Source organism: Elephas maximus, chromosome 1 (genome assembly GCF_024166365.1).
Source record: "Elephas maximus indicus isolate mEleMax1 chromosome 1, mEleMax1 primary haplotype, whole genome shotgun sequence".
Classification (NCBI taxonomy): domain Eukaryota; kingdom Metazoa; phylum Chordata; class Mammalia; order Proboscidea; family Elephantidae; genus Elephas; species Elephas maximus.
Window position 1 is genome coordinate 77,207,472 of NC_064819.1, and position 14,939 is coordinate 77,222,410.

Genomic DNA, 14,939 nt, shown 5'->3' on the forward strand with positions numbered 1-14,939 from the left:
GACCCCAAATTCTCATGAAAAGACCATACTTAATGGTCTGACTGAGACTAGAGGAATTCCGGCGGCCATGGTCCCCAGACCTTCTGTTGGCTCAGGACAGGAACCATCCCCGAAGACAACTCATCAGACATGAAAGGGACTGGACAATGGGTAGGAGAGAGATGCTGATGAAGAGTGAGCTAATTATATCAGGTGGACACTTGAGACTGTGTTGGCATCTAATGTCTGGAGAGGGGATGGGAGGATAGAGAGAGTGGGAAGCTGGCAAAATTGTCACGAAAGGAGAGACTGGAAGGGCTGACTCATTAGGGGGAGAGCAAGTGGGAGTACGGAGTAAGATGTCTGTAAACTTATATGTGACAGACTGACTTGATTTGTAAACATTCACTTGAAGCTCAATAAAAGTTAAAAAAAATGAAAATATGCATTATATTTGATTGTCTGTATTTAATAAGTAGAATCACCATGTTCAAGAGTTGGAAAGCGCATTATAAGGGATGAATAAACACTCAGGTAGAGGAGATAATCAGGTAGAGAAAGTGCTTGATGGTGTCAAGGAGTCACAGTGAGCTGGACCCTGAGAAAGGCACAAGGAAAATGAGATGCTGAGATGCACAGCGGCCATCAGAGGCACACCCCATCTCCAAGACCATCCCCACTCTTAACCTGGTTTTCTTCACTCAAATTTCTATCATAAGGCTTTATAACACTTGTTCCAGAAGACTGTCCCGCCTCCCCCCCTTACAGGGGGAACAAAGAGGGTATAGGTGTCACTACTGAGGATTAGGGAAATAAAGTCCACAGTTGATCTAGATTTGATGTCACAGAGGTTATTTTCAACGTGCAGCTGGGTGTACAGTGAGGATAGCAAGATTTTTTTTTTAATCAAAGAACTTTTTCCATTGGCCCATACGGGGATTGAACCCGCGACCTTGGCGTTATTAGCACCACGCTCTAACCAACTGAGCTAACCGACCACCTCAGGGGTAAAAATTTTTTATGTTCAGACACTAGGAAGATTTTTCTCACCTTCTTCATTCATCCAAACGATACTCGCTTTATATGATCTTAACTATGATTAAATGACACTCCTTTTTCAATGAGTATGTTTTTTATTTCCCCTTTCCTCACTCCCGCAAAAAGAAAAACAAAATCTCTACCTCCAGCAGAGATGAATTCGCTTCTCCTATGGAAAATAAGACGTTCTGGAGCCGTTGATTTCGTCCTAAGAGAAACATTCACTAGAGAGGGCTCCTTCAGCGCACCCCAGGAAGCCTTTGAGAAAGATTCAGACACCTCCCGGGGAAGGACCTGGTCGATTTTGTCGCCTCTCACGTCCTGAGAATTCCTGGTGGATCTTCCCTGCCTGTTCCGAAATCCTGGGCAGATGACCCTTCTCCGTGTTCAAGAAAACGCCCTGCGGCATGGATCTCTGTCGGTCCACTTTGCGATTTTATTGTCATTAACCGCTCATGTCCTCTTTCCTTTCCCTGACGCCGAGGACTGTGTTGTCTCATTCTTCTACTAGTGTCCCGGGGGCCCGCACAGCATTGTAGGTTGGCCAATAATTTCAGTTCAAGAATTGGAAAAAGCGTACAGAATATCATCTTGGCTGATGATCAGGTTTTGGAAAAATAAACAAAGGCTCTAGCTTTTGCTAACTGGCCAATATATTCTTTTAATCATTACCTGCAATATTCAAACAGTGGAGGTCTTGATGTTGAGATTATTTCGGAGGTTTCAAGCTGCTCTCTCTGTCCCAGCCACCACCCAGAAAAAAATGGCCTCTGGGGTGGAAGAGCGCAGGCTCCGCCATCTTCTCCCTACTGATGTGGGGCAACTGCAATTTCTAAACTAAGTACTGAGTGTGTGGGTCGGCTATACTAAGCGACGGTTAAGGCAAAACCTGGAAAAAGGCGACTCCCTTCTACCCAAGCAAAAAAAAAGGAATGTGAAGGGAAGATAGTGAAAACGGCAGGAAGAAGAAAGAAAGGAAAAATATATCACAGTTTTCATTCTCCTCCAGTAAATCGATTTTTTTTTTTTAGGCCTGTGTGAAGCCGAATATAAAGATGTGTGATGTCCCAGGGATGAACAATATAGAGTCCAGTCTTGAAAATCACCCCACCCCATGTATCTGGGCTGCACCTTGACATTCCGAGGTCATATCCCTGCAGGTAGCTGCCCGGCCCCTAGTGCGCACTCATGGGATTCCAGAGTTCGGTCCTGAGGGCCTGGGGCTCTGGTTCCTAAAGGGTAATTTCTTTCCCTAGAGAGGCATACACAAGAGTAATTTCCATGGGAGAATACTGAGGAGTTTCTTAAAATTAAATGCTCCCTTCCTGTCGCTAGCACGCCTGTGTTTGTAAAGGAATGGGGCCTGAGGAAAGACTTTGATTGTTGTGAATAGTGGAGTTTGCTTGGTCGTTTTAATAGGCAAAAAGTATGAGTGAAAGAAGTGTACCGTCACTAGGAGAATTTCCTGGAGGAAAAGACGGCTTTGAGATTATCCAGCCTGGGGCATCTAGAAAAACTCTATTCTGTACAGGGAACTTGAGACTGAAGGCCAGTTTCATCGTAATTGCAGTGATTGGGTTTGCCCAATACAGGAAAGGCCTTGCTTGTATGAAACACGGTGGGAAAACATCTGTTTTCTGAGCTTAGAAATGAACTAATTTTGTACCGGAGATCCTTCCTCCTTACGGAACATATAAAAAACAACCACCCATTGCCATTAACCGAACATAGAAGAGCGTATATATTGTGACCAACGCAAGAACTCTCCTGCCCTCTCTGTTGGCCTGGGATTGAAAACAGTACATCTTGTCCCTAGAGACGCTAACACTCAGGCCTTCGCCCACCGGTAGCCAGTGCCAGCGCCTCCCCTGCCCCGTTCCTCTCTGTTTCCGTGGCTTCCAAGAGGGTAGAGGCGGGTCTCAAGAGAAGGCCGCTGCCCCAAAGATCCCCGTCTCCGTGGAGCCGGTTGACCTGGTTCCGTTCAGATTCAGAGCATGGAATGTACAGGTTTTCTGTCAAGTGAGGACGTCAAAAGCTTATCCGCTTTGAAATCGACCCCTAGGGACTTCCGGTGTCAAGTCAAATGTCATCAGGAGTCTCCATCAATTTTTTTCTTCTTTCCAAAGGTCTTTTTCATTTGGTTTAATCAACATGATGTCATTAATACGTTGAGAATTCTTCAAAGGGAAAGACTTTAGGGGAATTATTTATATAACGAATGTAAGGTTAAATAAAGCAAATTTTAAAGTATTTTTAAACATAATGATTAACATTAATTTCAAAGAGCTTTCGACAGAACATCTAATAATCTTGGAATATTAAATAGTTAGGACATACCAAGAATACATCAAGATTATTAAGTTTTTTTAACTTCTGAATAGTAATGAAAATTTTCATGGGTAAACAATGTGAATTTCCCAGTTAAAAGGCTTTCATGACACGTTGGAAAGAAAGTGTCCACAAACATTTTGGGGATCTTAGGATTCTTACACTGTCGTATAGGATCCCTATGAGTCGGAATCGACTCCATGGCAATGTGGGTTTGGTTTTTTGTTTTTGGTTAGGATTCTTGGAAGGGGATTCTTCCACTGAAAGTATTTGCTGCCCTCCAGTGGGGGTTGGTGTAATGTTGAAAAATGAAAGAAAAGTTCTTTGGGGAATGTTAGTGTATGAGGCAACGCACCCAGGAAGTCTGGTTGGGTCAAACTTTTGTCTTTTTTGGCTTCTGTACACCAGGATGAGTCTTATAAGCACATTTACGGATTCCCGGGTCATAGTTAGAGAGGCCTGGTGGCTTTGGGTTGTGTGTGTGTGTGTGTGTGTGTGTGTGTCTGTGGGGTATTTGAGAAATCAGTGCAAGCAAATGGATTTTGCAGCATGTTTGTACAGTTTTACATTTTTTGGAACATGTGTTGCCCACAAATTATGTATCAAAATTCATTATTTTAAGGTAGGAGAAAAATAGCATATATGAATATTTATGGCAGTAACATGAAAGTCAGGAGAAAAATAAAAGGTTTCATACATTCACTCTGGCTTTGGCATCATTCTAGGTCCTGGAGATCCAGAAAAGGAAAAAAGAAAAAAAAAAATATGTCTTCATGGACAGAAATTAGAGTGGAAGTCTATTGATACCTTAAAAAAAAAAAAAGAAAGAAAGAAGGAAAATAGGCATTGTGTCTGACTGTGATTAGTTTCAGCGGTAAGAAAGAGCAGTGCAAGGGCTGAGGTGACAATCAGGTGGCAGAGATAATCAGGTAGAGAAAGTACTTGACAGTCCCATGGAAATACAGTGCGTTGGACCCTGGAAAAGGGACAAGGAGAACGAGGTATCAGATGGACAATGGCCTCCATGCACACAGCCCATCCCCAAGGCCATCCCCACTGCTAAACTCCTTTTCTTCACTAAAATTTCTATCTTGAGGCTTTCTGTCACTTGTCCCAAAAATCTCTTTGTTTCTTCTCTTCACCATGCCCATTTTTGAGGGGGAGCAGAGAGGGTAGGTGTCACTACTGAGGATTATTAAAGACATACAGTTGACATTTGAACTAGATTTTATATCAGGGTGCCTATTTTCTCAGTTTAGCTGAGTGTGAATTGAGTGCAAAGTTATTTGTATATTTATATATTGATTAATTTATTTTAATTTTTATTGAGCGTCAAGTGAACATTTACAAATCAAGTCAGTCTGTCACATATAAGTTTATATATACCTTACTCCATACTCCCCCTTGCTCTCCCCCTTGCTCTCCCCCTAATGAGTCAGCCTTTCCAGTCTCTCCTTTCGTGACAATTTTGCCAGCTTCCAACCCTCTCTATCCTCCCATCCCCCCTCCAGACTGTATATTTATTTTTAATCAACAGAAATCCTGTTTTCCTGGCCCAAACATAGACCAAAGCTGGGAACTTGGACTTATTAACACCACACTCTAAACAAACAAGCTAACCAGACAACTGCTTTTTAAAAAAAAAAGTACTCTTTTTACATTCAGATAGATCTCTGTTTGTTGTCTCCCTCCTCACTCATCCAAAGGAGACTGTCATATACATAATCTTAACTATGACTAGATGACACTATTCTTTCAAGCTTCTCTTTATGTTCTCTATTTCCCCTTTCTGCACTCCTGCAAAAAGAAAAAGAAAAGAAACACAAAAACTACCTCCACCAGAAATCAGCTGCGCTCCTCCATTGCAAAATAAGACATTCTGGAGCTTGTCTATTTCTTCCCTAGAGAAACATTCACTGGAGAGTGCTCCTTCATCCTTCCCCAGGAAGCCATTGAGAAGGGTACTGCGACCACTGGAAAGGATCAGGTGGATCAGGGCATGAGGATTCCCTTCCAGACAGGAAAGAGGATCCCCGATGGATCCGCCCTGTACGTTCCTATATCCTGGAGAGACGGCCTCTTCTTTGTGCTCCCTCAAAGGCTAAAGTTGATTAATTTCCACTTTAGGGCAAAATGTAATAGGCAGAGTACCTCTGTGAAAGCACCTAAAGAGATTTTGATCTCCTGAGCCTTGTATGCTCCGTGGATATTTAGATTCTCAGGGCACTTGTAGGGGATAACATTGGTTTGCTATATTAATGACATACGATTCATTGCCATATGAATAGAAAATGACCCAGCTCCAAAATCCCACTTAGTATATGGATTCTTGGCCACTCCTGGCACAAGCTGTATTAATGTGGATTAGATATTTGTGTGCAGGAAGTTTATTAGGAAATGATAGGGGAACAACACCTGTAAAGAAGTGAGGGATGCAGGGTTAGAAGGGGGAAAGTTGACAGGCAGCAAGAGAGGCCTGAGCTGATCCCATGAGGAGCCTTGGAAATGGGAGGGCCCTTCAGAGTTAAGGCAAGAGAGTCAGACCTTTATAGGTATGTATTAGGCATCCGTTACTGTGGGCTGCGTTCAGAGAGAGAACATGGCCTTGACTGAGGCAATTCCTTTCAGCTGAGGGCAATTCCTAGAGAGGGCCTCAACTTTGTGCCATGAGGGAGCAACAATTCTGGCAGCTAGGGAAATGAATGCCTTGGTCCTGAAAGGAGGGAACCTGGGTGTCACAACCCAGCACACAACACAGAGAAGAAGGCTGGAGGCAGGCTTAGCAGGCAGTTGCTAAGCAGCAGTAGGAAGGTTGTTAGGTTACTGCAGTAATTCAGGCAAGAGATGCAGGTAGTTTGGGCCAGATTGGTAGCAGTTCAGGAGGTGAGAATTTTGTAGCATGCCGCAGGAGCACCAACAGGACATCCTGACAGGACGAGATGTTGTGATGCCTAGGTAAGAAGTGTGTTTCATTCGCCAGCTTTTGATTTTAGAGGACACTTGAGTCATGAAACAATATTATATCCAATTTATGATTAATAGGCACATGAACCTTAATACTAAAAATAATGGAAATGAAATTAGAAATTCTACCATTGATCCAATTCTTGAAATGCTCATAGGCAATGAAAATGGAAAAACATCATAGCTAAAATTATAATCATGCTATGACTATTTCTTTTGTATAGAATTTTAAAATAGGGAAATTATTACTAGCTTAAGATAATAATTTCAGATGAATGTGGGATTAATTGATTACTCTGCCAATGGCTTGCTCACATTTAAAATGGTAAAGATTATTTTATATATTTTTTAATGGCTTCTTTTCCCTGAAGGAAGAATTAGTTATCACTTGTCAGGGCCAGTGGTGCCAAGGAAATCCATGTGACTGTGGATGAAATCAATTTTGAAGACAGTGTCTAAAGCAGAATCTCTCATACCAGGCTGTAGAACTCTGTGTCCCTAATGAACTATTTTAAAAATATTTTAAAGAATAAAACAAAGAAAAATATTTACAAAATTATGCTAGTACTATTTTTTATGCCCTAAAATATTTATTTTAGAAAATGAAATCAACTTCTATAAATGAAAAGTAGGAATGGATTTTTTCCCCAAAGTTACTTAGCTAGTGAGAGTGAAGCTTAGAATCTTCTAATTCACAGCCAAGTGGTGGTTTCTGATTCATAACGACCCTTTTCAGAAAAATACCCAGGCAAATCAAGACGAAAAGGATAGCCTTTTCAACAATTAGTGCTGGGACAATTGGATATTCACACACAAAAAGAAGAATTTAGAGCCTTCCCTCAAACCATACACAAACCTTAACTTAGAATCCATCATAGACCGAAATGTAAGACTTCAAATTATGAAAGTTTTAGGTGAAAACACTGAAGAAAATCTTTGTGACTTTGGGTTAGGCAGGGTTCTTAGATATAACACCAAAAGCACTATCCATAAAGAAAAAAATTGACTAACAGGACTAAATCAAAATTAAAATCTTTTGCACTTTGAAAGGCACCGTTAGGAAAATGAAAAGACAAACCATAGGCTGGGAGGAAATATCCGTGAATCGAATATCTCATCAAGGACTTGTATCCAGAATATGTAAAGAAATTTTATAAATCAATAATACTAAGATAAAGAACCAAATTTAAACACACAGAAGATTTGAATAGACATTTGTCCAAAGAAGACATAAAAATGGCTAATGAGCACATGAAAAGATGTTCAACATAGTAGTTGTAAACCCAAAAAAATAAAGGAAAAAGAAAAAAGCCCAAACTCTTTGCTGTCGAGTTCTAACACATAACCACCATATAGGAAAGTAGAAGTGCCACATAGGGTTTCCAAAGAACAGCTGGTCAATTTGAACTGCAGACCTTTACTTAGCTGCTGTAGTACTTAACCACTATAGAACCAGTGCTACTCACAGTCATCAAGGATGTATAAATTAAACCACATTGACATAGCACTTCACACTTACTCTGTGCCTATACCAGAAAACATAGATAATAACCTGTGTTATGATGATGTGGACAAATTTGTACTCTCATACAGTGCAGGTGGGAATGCAAAATGACACAGCCACTTTAGAAAACAGTTTGACTGTTTTGAAAAAGGTTAATAATAATTTTAACATATTGTTGTTACAGGTTGAATTGAATCCTCCAGAAAGATCTGTTGAAAATTTTAACCCTTATATCTGAGTATGAAATCCCATTTGGAAATAGGATTTCTTTGTTCTGTCAGTGAGGCCATATCGGTGTAGAGTGGGTCCTAAACCTACTAACGCTTGAGATGAAAACAGCAGATTAGACTCAGAGACAAGGGAGCACACACTGGGTGGAAGACAGCTGATACCAACAGACAACGGACACAGGTGAATCTACGTAGAAGCACATAAAGCAGCACAGGAAGTAGGATTGCAGGCTGCTAAAAGATTAAGTTGGCTCCACTGGGGATTGAACCCAGGATCTTCTGCGCATAAAGCAGATGTGCAAACCACTACGCCATGGAACCACTACAAATATAGTCCCATGGACATCCAGAAGAACTAACAAAACTGTATTGGAAGAAGTACAGCCAAAATGCTCACTAGAACTGAGGATGGCAAGACTTCCTCTCACATATGACATGATATCAGAAGGGATCAGCCCTTTGAAAAGGACATTCTGCTTGGTAAATGAGAGGGTCAGTGAAAAACAGAAAGACCTTCAATGAAATGGACTGACACAGCACTGCTACAAAGGCCTCAAGATAACAATGGTTGTGGGGATGGCATAAGAGCGAGCAGTGTTTTGTTCTCTTGTAGGGTCTGCTGTGAGTCAGAACCAGCTCCATGGCACAGAAAAACAACAAATCAAAAAGTTCAACTAGATGAGGAAGGACCTCCCCTCAGAAACACACATTGAAGTTGGCCTTCTAGCCTCCTGAACTGTGAAATAAAAGAAAGAAAAAAAAAATCCTGTTCTTTAATCCACCCAAAGGACTGGTCCCTCCTGATAACAAGTGGAAAGCATCTACGAAGAGGTCTCACCATCCTCGCTTCTAATGAGAATTCTGGCTGTACTTCTTCCAAGACATTTTGTTAGTTCTTCTGGCAGTCCATGGGACTGTACTTGTTATGGTTGCATGGTGTAGTGGTTAGCATATCTGCTTTACATGCAGAAGATCCTGGGTTTGATCCCCAGTGGAGCCAGGGGTATTTCAGTCATAGCAGCACTAAGAAACTAAGACATCGTTATGTCAGGGAACACATCTGTTTTGCTACCTTTGTATTGGCAGGGACTGGCACACAATAGTACATCAATACCTGTTGCCATCAAGCTAATTCACTGTTCCATAGGGTTTCTGTGGGGCAGCTGCTAACACTTTAGTTAGCAGCTGAGCTCTTAACGTCAATGCCACCAGGGCCCTTCTATATCAACGTATGTGCTACATGTTGGGGGAAATCCTTCAGCTGTCTTGGGGAGGTGAGGCAAGCACACAATTTTAGTGTGATGTGAGGCCCACGGAGCTATGGCTAGTCTAAAGATTAAATCTTTCCCTCGGGAGCAATTCTCGGGGGGTCAAGCATTGTCCAATATTCTCTCAGAATCAGTTCCTCACTGATTTGAAAGTCCATTGAACTAAATTTGTCTTTGGTCTGGGATAGTGACAACTGTACCAATGACCAACATCATGCTAAATGGAGAAAAGATTGAAGTTGTCAAGGATTTCATTTTACCTGGATGCACAATCAATAGCACTGGAAGCAGCAGTCAAGAATTCAAAAGATGCACTGCATTGGGTAAATCTGCTGCAAAGGATCTCTTCAAAGAGTTGAAGAGCAAAGATGTCACCTTGAAGACTAAGGTGTGCTGACCCAAGCCATGGTATTTTCAATCGCATCATATATATGTGAAAGCTGGACAATGAATAAGGAAGACTGAAGAAGAATTGACGCCTTTGAATTGTGGTGTTGGTGAAGAATATTGAATATACCATGGACTGTCAAAAGAACGAACGAATCTGTCTTAGAAGAAGTACAGCCAGAATGCTCCTTAGAGGCAAGGATGGCGAAACTGCGTCTTACATACTTTGGACATGTTGTCAGAAAGGATCAGTCCCTGGAGAAGGACATCATGCTTGGCAGAGTAGAGTACAGGGTCAGTGGAAAAGAGGAATACCCTCAATGAGGTGGGTTGACTCAGTGGCTGCAATAAAGACCTAAAGCATAACAACGATTGTAAGGATGGCTCAGGACCAGGCAGTGTTTCGTTCTGTTGTGCATAGGGTCGCTATGAGTCAGAACCAACTCAACACCACATAACAACAACAACAGTGACATTACCCCAAAAGTATGAAGGATAAGTAGTTAAGTAGTTGGGTTGAAAAACCAGCAGCATCTCAATGGACTTATGTTTTTATATGGCTATTTATCTTGTCTGGAGATGCAGAAATAAATCCTTCATACTGAATTGTTGTGAAACACAAACCTTTCAGAAGGATGGTGGGCCACCCCAAGTTTTATATTGAGTTCCTGGGCTAATCAGGCCTCCTTATCCTCATTCACCTCTGAAATGAGCTCGATCTGTGCAAACTGTATTTCCAGCAAGGACAATTTTCAGAGTGACTGGATATGCTGAACAGAGCAAAAATGGAGTCAGGGAAGATTCCAAATTCTTAGTCCTAAACAGATGGAAGGATGAAGTTGCAGTTAAATGAGATAGAGATCAATATGTTTGGAACAGTTTCAGAGGATAGCTATGAATTCCACTTTGGGATATGTTAAGTTTAAGATGCTTACTGTAAGGCATCTAAGAGGAGATAATCAGTAGGCTAGAGATACACAGCGGTACTCCAATGAAGACCACAGAATATGTAAACCATGAGATGATGAGCTTAGCCAGGGAACGACAACAAAAAACAGAAGAGGCCTGAGGATTGAGCTCTGAGACTTTACAATGTTTACCCAAAAGCCAAAGAGGTCAGATAAGGAGATAATCAGGTAGAGAAAGTGCTTGACAGTCATATGGATACAGTGCACTGGACCCTGAAAAAGGGACAGGGAGAACAAGGTGTTAGATGGACAGTGGCCATCAGACACACAACCCATATCCAAGGCCATCCCCACTCCCAGCATCATTTCTTCACTAAAATTTCTATCTTAAGGCTTTACGTCACTTATTCCAAAAGCCTATTTCTTCTTCTCCCCACCCACCCCTTAGAGGTAGAGCAAAGAGGTTAGGTGTCACTATCTAGGATTAAAGAAATAAAGGTGACGTTTAATGTAGGTTTTATGTCAAAGAGGCTATTTTCAATAGTTCAGCTGGGTGTGAGGTGAGTACAGCAATGTCTTCTCTTGACCCAGCACAGGCATCAAACCAGGGACCTTGTCTTTATTAGCACCACCTAACCACCTGAACTAGCCCGCCACCAGTAAAAAAGTTATTTTACATTTAGAAACTGCTAAGTATGTTGGCTCCCTCATCACTCATCAAACGAACCCTCTCATTTACCCAATCTTAACTATTACTAAATGACACCATGTTTTCAAGTTTCTCTTTATATTTTCTATTTCCCTTTTCCACACTCCTGCAAAAAGAAGAAGAAACACAAAAACTGCACCTCCAGCAAAAAGACGTTCTGGAGCTCATGGAATTCATCTGAGAGAAACTTTCACTAGAGAGGGTTCCTTCATCCTACCCCAAGAAGCCTTCGAGAAAGATTCAGAGACTTCTGGGAAGGATTTGTTCGATTTGGCCCCAGCTGAGGACATGAGGATTCCTCTCCAGAATGTCCCAGGTGGATCAGCCCCACCTGCTACTAAATCCTGGGGAGATGCCCTTTTTCTGTGTTCCGGGAAAGCTAAAGTTGATTAATTACAATTTAGGGCAAAATGTAATTAATAGGCAAAATACCTCTGTGAAAGTATCTAAAGAGACTTTTCTCCCAAGAGCCTTATATTGTCCATGGCTAGTAAGACTGTCTGGACATTTGTATAGGATAACATGTGTTCACTATATTAATTGCCACAGGAATACAGAGCGATCCAGCTTCAAAATCCCATTTAGTGTATGGTTTCTTGGACCACTCCTGGCACAAACTGTATTCAAATGGGTTAGATATTTGTACACAGGAAGTTCATTAGGGAATGCTATGGGAACCACACCTGTGAGGGAGTGAGGGAAGCACGATTACAAGGGGAAAAGTTGACAGGCAGCAACAGAGGCCTGAGCTGATCCCTTGAGGAGCTCTGAAAATAGGATGGCCCTACAGAGTTAACCCAAGAGAGTCAGACCTTTATAGGCATGTATTGAGCAGTCATTAGTGTGGGCTGCTTTCAGAGATGGGACATGACCTTGATAGAGGCAGTTCCTTTCACCTGAGGGCAATTCCTAGAGCAGGCTTCAAATTTTTCCCATGAGGAATCAACACTCCAGGCAGCTGGGGACATGAATGCCTTGGTCCTGAAAGGAGGAAACCTGGGTGGCACAACACATCACAGAGACCAAGGTTGGAGGCAGGCTTAGCAGGCAGCTCATAACCAGCAGGAGGGAGGTTGTTAGGCTACTGCAATAATTCAGACAAGAAATGCAGGTAGTTTGGGCCAAATTCGTAGCAGTTCAGTAGTCGAGAATGTTGTATCATTTTGAGGTAGCGCCAACAGGACATCCTGACAGGAAGAAAGGTTCTGATGCCCACATGAGAAGTGTATTTCTTTTGATTGTTGATTTTACTGGAGTATTTTTTTATTTTTATGAGTCCTAAAACAATATATCCAGTTTATGATTAATATGCACATGAACCTTAATACTCAAAAATAATGGAAATGAAATTAGAAATTCTACCATTGATCCAATTCTTGAAATTCTCAGAAGTAATGAAAATACAAAAATGTAATCCCTAAGAATATAATCATGCTATGACTATTTTTTTATGTAGAATTTTGAAATAAGGACCTTATTTGCTATATTAAGATAATGATTTTAGGTGAGTGTCATATTTGATGAATTGACTACAGTGCAATTGGCTTCTTTTCACACAAAATGCTGAGATAATAAGCTGATTAACCACAAGATAATGACCTTAGCTTTTATGATATTAGAATAAATAGAGAAGAGGAGAAGTCTGAGGACTGAGTTCTGAGGCTGTTCAATGTTTACCCAAAAGCCAAAGAAGCCTTGGGATCCAAATGGGCAATGTTGTGTTCCTCTATAAAGCAGTCACTTCTTTCCTACTCAGCATATTCAGATTGAAATCTAACCTCCATACTGTACAGGATCTTCCCTGACCTCCCTGTTCCTGCACCTGTTATTCCACTTACCTTCTCTTCTCTGAGGGCTCTGATTCAAACCTACACCTGAAGCTCTCCTACTCCACTTAGTCTCTATCCTGTTCACCCAAGATCAGAATCCCCCCTCCATTCAACTGCTCTTCAACCAACTCAATTGTTTTTTTTTGTTTTTTTTTTGTTTTTAATTAACTGAAGTGTTGTTTAGCCACCAATTTCGTGATCATTAGGACTGGGGGTGAGGCCCCTTTTCTGTGCTCCTCTGAGAAAACCCTGTGATTTTTATCGGTTGTTCTACTCACCAATTTTAATGTAACTAAATTACTATGGGAACATTTCTCATAATGATAACTTTAGGTGCCCCTTTCCTCCTTCTAGCATTTCATTTTCCTAAGGCCATCTGGTACTTCTATTTACCAGCATGAGATTGTGCTGCTCAATAGTTTCTTCAAAATAAGTATTAAGGCAAATTTTTGAGAAAGGTTAACGAACAAACATAGGTGTTGAATGGAATCGCTGTCTAACCTGCCGATCGGATCTCAAAATGGTGTCAAGCTTGAGATTCTGCTAATAACAAACATGTTTTTCGCCTCCTTTACCCCCAGTATTTTCGTCAGGCTGTTTTTTAGCTGCCACAAAAGGAGACACAAAGTGATCTTTCTCAGAGACTGAAAAATCTCTCTCGTCAAAAATTTCTAATACTTGGGAACAAGCACATTTTCGCTGCTGAACACCTTGACCTAGACTCGACCTTCGGAAAGTTTAATATTAGAGCCCTGGTGGTGTAGTGCTTAGGCCGGGGCTGCTAATCAAAAAGGTTAGCAGTTCAACTCCACCAGGCGCTTCTTGGAAACTCTATGGGGCAGTTCTACTCTGTCCTATAGGGTATCTATGAGTCGGAATCTACTCGACAGCAAGGGGTTTGCCTTTTTGGTTTGGTGGTGTAGTGGTTAAGAGCTCAGCTGCTGACCAAAAACTCGGCAGTTCCAATCCACCAGCGGCTCCTTGGAAACCCTATGGGACAGTTCTACTCTGTCCTACAGGGTCTATGTGAGTCAGAAAGGACAGGAACAATAGAAGGCAGATTGCTTCCAGTCTCCGAGGGAAGGACAGTGATTCAAGACAGCTCCCATGAAATGAATAACAAATAAGAGTCAGGTACATCACAATGGTCATCTTCCTGCTATAAAACAGATTAAAGGGTTTCGAACACAGAGATTACACGTTCCAGAACAGAAAATATGAGTGATACAGAATAGAACTTCCTTTGATGCTCAGAATAGAGCTTCATTTGAAGTCTAATAGACTCACTCGCCACAGATTACACTTCCATAGATCCCCATCACCCTCACGACTCTCGGATAGCAGAAAACTGGCCACAGCCAGACACCCGCACCCTCTGCTCCTCGGTCTCTCTGGCTAGTGCCGAGGCACAAATTGCCGAGGGCCTACTGAAACCAGCCCTTTCGTCCTGTTTCCTAAGGGTTCATGTTCAGGCATCGGGAGATAAAGATCATTGCGTCTTCCACCAGCAGAGAAATGAGATCAGAATTTATCAAGAAATTTCTTGAAACTTGCCGGTGATTTTCCTGGTGCTTGTAAAGGAATTGGGACCCTGGGAGTAGCATTTCCTTGACTATGATTTCTCGAGTTTTGATACTGCTGATTATAAGAATGGGAAAGTACAAATGTTTCTCTACCTGAAAATACCCTGAAAAAAAAGTTTTTTTTTTTTTGAAGGAAAGCACATATTTCCAATTAATCAATTACAAACGGGAAAGCAATGTAGAGAAGTGAGTTTCCCTAGTGTGGTGGTTAT

General features: G+C 41.5%; 3 non-coding genes across 3 annotated transcripts; 1 reads left to right on the forward strand and 2 right to left on the reverse strand.

The window, feature by feature from the left end:
- Nucleotides 1–903: 903 nt before the first annotated feature.
- Nucleotides 904–977, reverse strand: TRNAI-AAU (transfer RNA isoleucine (anticodon AAU)). The gene has a single exon. It is a non-coding gene; the product is annotated as a tRNA-Ile (tRNA).
- A 7,314-nt stretch (nucleotides 978–8,291) lies between these two features.
- TRNAI-UAU (transfer RNA isoleucine (anticodon UAU)) lies at nucleotides 8,292–8,364 on the reverse strand. Its single transcript has one exon. It is a non-coding gene; the product is annotated as a tRNA-Ile (tRNA).
- Nucleotides 8,365–8,970: 606 nt separating this feature from the next.
- Nucleotides 8,971–9,043, forward strand: TRNAV-UAC (transfer RNA valine (anticodon UAC)). The gene has a single exon. It is a non-coding gene; the product is annotated as a tRNA-Val (tRNA).
- The last annotated feature ends 5,896 nt before the right edge of the window (nucleotides 9,044–14,939 follow it).